The sequence below is a fragment of the Glycine max genome, chromosome 9 (genome assembly GCF_000004515.6).
Source record: "Glycine max cultivar Williams 82 chromosome 9, Glycine_max_v4.0, whole genome shotgun sequence".
NCBI classification, from domain to species: Eukaryota; Viridiplantae; Streptophyta; class Magnoliopsida; order Fabales; family Fabaceae; genus Glycine; species Glycine max.
This window is the reverse complement of record NC_038245.2, coordinates 17557877-17562853: the sequence shown is the minus strand read 5'-3', so window position 1 is coordinate 17562853 and position 4977 is coordinate 17557877. Positions and strand designations below refer to the sequence as shown.

Here is a 4977-nt window from a genome sequence, read left to right as displayed (position 1 = left end):
GCCTTACTCCTAAAATATAGGAAATCAACTTATTTACTAAATCCTATCTTAAAAACTGAAAAATAAAATATTATGCAGTTACAAAAGTATATCTTCAACAGTTTCTGTATCAGTAAAAGAGCAGAATGTAAAGAGAGAACTGCAAGGGACTGAAGCCGAATTGTCTATAATCGTGGCATGTGTAAGTTAAAATGATGGTCGAACAGATTTAATAATACCCGTATGAGTAGAGAGACAATGCCAGAATTTTCCACTACTTTATATTGAAAGAGGCACACTGATCCACATATCAGATATTAAACTGATAAGAACAAATACTACACTTAATTTTAGCCAAAAAAGGCCGAGAAAGGTATGATTGTTCAATGAAATAATGTTTTTATAGTTTAGTCTTCCAGCGCTTGTTATCTCTCTTGAGCAATGTGGTACTTCATTACACTATCAGTCTTCTTGTATTTGTAGTACATGGGACAGTATCCAGGATAGCTACGGATAATGGATGCCTTCAACCACAATTAACAATGCCAGGATAGCTACTTGGTTAAGTTTGTTGCTTACTGCATAATACTGCTACTTTTGACAGATGAGTATAAATGAAAAGGGCCATTAAATATCGAGTGAAAATGAGCCATTAAACAAAATATCAAAATTACAGATCTTTTAGCAACAAAAAACCATGTTGTATCATTTCAAAAAGACTTGGAGCACAAATAAATTCATACTCGGGTAAAAATGTAGCAAATACACTATAAATTTATTAAACCAATAAACAGGTAATGTCTCCGGATTAATCCAAAAAGCCAAAACCACTAAAGATAAATTGAGAAATTTAAAACTGTATTCCATCGGGGTGTGCAAAAGCAAGCCCCCACTACCACAAATTATGATGTAGGCTCTGCTGCTTGGGCAGACCTTAGGAAAACACTTTCTCCATAGTGCAATGGAGGTCACTTTCCTAGGCCAAGGACCTTCTTGATCATCCATTGAACCCGTCCAGGTAAGTATTTTGTAAAGTGTCACATCTCACAATTATAACGCATTCTCTGTTACGTACTAGGACAAAGGGAAGGCCTTGTATTCGAGAACAAGATAAATCTCCTATTCTAAACTACTAAAAATTAAGTGCAAATTTCTCTTCTTCTCATTTCCACTGGTGATAGCTTATTTATAGATGAGCACATTTTGGATAATGGACCCATATGGTCAGCTAGCACTACACATCTAGCAAACTAGCACTAAAACAGTTACAATGGAAAGGTGAATAAGAGATAATAATAAAATGATATGCAATAGTAACAAAATGATATGAAGAGGATATTCTTCGTTAGTGGATTCACATGTAGTCACGTAGGTGAGTAACCCTCTTGGTTTTGTGGTGAGGTGTGTTGCAGCTAGTGTTGCTAACATTCTCCCAGCTACTCTGACAAACCTTTTTGATGTGACATTCATTAGAGAAGCATGCTAAACTGCTAGTATTGAAATGGTTTTAGTTGCAACTTGCTCTTCCCAAGGAAAAAGCAGTCAGTGGAATCATATCTCTAAAATAGGAAGGTTTTGCCTTATTGCTCCATTGTTATTCCTCTGGTAGTCTACCCTTTTACCTGGCCAAGATTATTCTAGCATTACTGTATGATTTATGAACATTTTTTAATAATGTGAGAATATGAAGGATCTTCTCCATCTCCACCAAAGAATAAGAACTACATTTTACAAATATTTTATGATCCAAACCCACCCACTGAACATTCATTTTCATTGTTTGATTATTGATAACCTATTAACCTTATTTCTTATATAAATTTGACCGATTCTTCTACATTATTTTTTGCTATTTCTAGAAACAAGCCCCATAGAATTTAGTTCAAGCCAGCTCTGGTGCCTATTTCTACAGGAGGAAATTTAGCCATATCTTTTGTGTTGCCTGTGGCAAAAGGTGGTGAGTTTATGCTTTGCTTTGCTATGTTGGTGCCAAGGAGAAAGCATAATCCTCAGATTGAAGAGGAGTAACTTGGGGTTGGGGCATTATTTTGGTGGGGAACATGCACGGACTTGAGCATTTTCTTAGGTTTTAAGAGTCTTAAAGTTTCACAAGAACTCGGCCACTATACATAATTCATACCAAGTGCATGACATCTGTATGTGTAATTGGAGAGTTAGTTGATGATGACATGGTCATTGTATTCATTGGCTTGTAGTAAAACACTCCAGCTTTTAGCTACTGTACTATCTTTGTAACTTTTAAGTTTTATCAATATGTCCTAGCTATGTGCTAGCTAAGTTAATCTAAACTCTGGCTAGTACAATTTAGACCAGATGGAGTTCATGTGACAGAAAAAGGTAGGACAATCTTTTTCATTGAACTTTTAGTTAGTTGTTGTCACATTTGGTTGTCTTAAATGGCACGAGAACGATATAAGTCTAGGTGGTTTAGTAAATTAACTAGTTTTTTTGATAAATTTTATATGATGTTTTGCAAAATTGAAAGTTGAAAGCATTTCTTCCCTTGTCCTTCTATTGTTTATATATTTATGTTGCCACCCCAAAAGTGATTATGCAAGTTTTAGGAACTTCTACAATCTCACCAGATACCACCACTATTTATGGACCTTTGTGCTGCCTTCATTGTGGTGTCACTCATGGGTATTCCACTAACTTGTATATAGATGATAGGTCCTGTTGGGGAGATTCGAGGGGTACACCTGTAGACCACGAGCCACCACATAAAGAGACCTGACACCACACTCTAACCCAAAATCTTAAGGCTCAGGTTTATGGGTCTTTTGCTCACTTATATGGTGCAACCTTTCCACTTCTAACCGATGTGGGACTTCACCTCACACTTGTAACCCAACATATCTCCCCCTCAAGTGTGAGTCTCTTCCACATGGTAGTCTCCCCCTCGAGCAGAAGTCTTTTATCATCCACGAGTATAGTCATGGCCACCTGTGGTACTTGCCCTGCCCGCTAGCCATTCTGGCCACCCCGCTTCACCTGTGGGGCACGCTGTGCCGCTAGCCATTTTGGCCACCTGCGGTACTTTCATACTCGTCTAAGCCTGTCACCAACTTGAACCATCGGCTCTGATACCAATTGTTGGGGAGATTCGAGGGGTACACCTATGGACCATGAGCCACCACATAAAGAGACCTGACACCACACTCTAACCCAAAACCTTAAGGCACAGGTTTATGGGTCTTCTCCTCACTTATATGGTGCTCAACCTTTCCACTTCTACCCGATTTGGGACTTTACCTCACACTTGTAACCCAACAAGGCCCATCACCAATATTGGGCCTAATGTTGCCAAATTACCAAGAAAGAACTTGAAGACCCCAACTCATTTAGGGGATTTCAACTTTGAATTCAATAAAATTAGCTTCATTGTAAGACCAGTCTTTTATTAGCTGGCAGTAGAAGAAGATGTATTTGGAATTGTGGAAACATCCTTATCTTTTATCTATATGTAGCCTTTTGGCATCTCTGAGAGAAAAATGAAGAATTCAATTGTTAAATTGACCTTGTCATCTTTTGTTTGTTATACTTGGATTTCTAGAGTTCTTTTTAATTAGGCTTAAAAATTGGCATCTTGATGGTTCACAGCTTTTGCAAGTGATTTGCATGCATGAAATTGAATACAAACCCAATAAATAAAAGAATTACTTTTCTCTCACTTTTATTGCTAGCATCACCATTTATATCCAAAGTTAACTTTTATCTTGTTTGTGCCATTAATTTTAACCAAGGCTTGGTAAATTGTGTTGTGTAGATGATCAGCTTGTCCATGAGAGAGTAGAAGCAGATGTTGCTACAAAATAATATCCTGATCATATTGATGATATGAATACTGATTTGTTGACTGGCTTATCACAAATTGATGACAAGGAAACTAGGTATAGTGATCAAGACACCACAAAAGCCTTCATCAACGAATCTTCACAAGAGGCTGGTTTGCATGCATCATCAAGGTCTTTTACCAATGATAAACTTCAATATTGTCCGAAGAAGGTCGCATTTGTCTCAATCAAGAATCTTACATTAATGCGACACAAATATTAGTCTGTTTGGTTGCTCGTTACTAACACTTGATCCATGTCTGGGTTGAAGCCAAAATTTATAGTTTTTGCATATTATTTGATGATTGATGCGAAAATTTGGCCAAAACTTGAAGTCATAAACGTGTGTTTGAAACACGATACTAATGCCAAGACATACAACTTCATGGGAAATTGAAGGGGCCAAACAAAGGATGACATGGGGGTTTCACTTGTTAGTTATTTACTTGGGTAAATGCAAAGGGTAATTTTAAACATAACTTGGTATACTTTATAAACAAAAATTTACAGATCGATAATACTATAGTATAATGTACTTTAATTACAAACAAATCCAAAATAAAACAAAGTTAGAAGTTGCATCTGGAAACTCAAATATAATTAGAGTTCTAGCTTGCAATTTTTGTGATTGTGAAAAAGTCCTCCATCTATTTCTAATTTTTGCAGTCTTCCTCCAATGATTATAAACAATCCTACACTCCGTAATCCCTTCCAAGTTCAGATGGGTGAATCCTGCAGGTTTCATAAATGAGTACATGATACTTGACACATCTTGAAATTAACATTAAATTGATATTAGATATATATATATATATGATTTTAAAATTTGACAAACAGAGGAATGCTTAGTCACTTTGTACTCACTCAGCAAGAGTTTAAAAGTGACTGAGTTAGGAACTTGGTGGTACAAGGAGTGCCATTTAGGATAAGCCTTTGGTTTAGAGCTGCTTTTGAAGATGGCGAGGAAGAAAACACTCCGTTCAAAATGGGTCATGGTCACTTGATGATTTCCAGTGAGTTCATATAAATCTCTGAGTTTTGTCCATCCAGCTAGTAAAGTTGGACTCACCAAATCTTGGTTGTATGTAACAGAGTGCATGTTGTCATCACTGTCTAACAGATGCCAAGTATGCTCTAGTTCATC

The 4977-nt window shown here is 36.7% G+C and overlaps 1 non-coding gene and 1 pseudogene across 1 annotated transcript; both read right to left on the bottom strand.

Moving 5' to 3' along the window:
* Nucleotides 1-242: 242 nt before the first annotated feature.
* On the bottom strand, nucleotides 243-356 carry LOC112997970 (uncharacterized; annotated as a pseudogene).
* Nucleotides 357-845: 489 nt separating this feature from the next.
* Nucleotides 846-1005, bottom strand: LOC112997929 (U1 spliceosomal RNA). The gene has a single exon (XR_003262978.1). It is a non-coding gene; the product is annotated as a U1 spliceosomal RNA (small nuclear RNA).
* Nucleotides 1006-4977: the final 3972 nt, after the last annotated feature.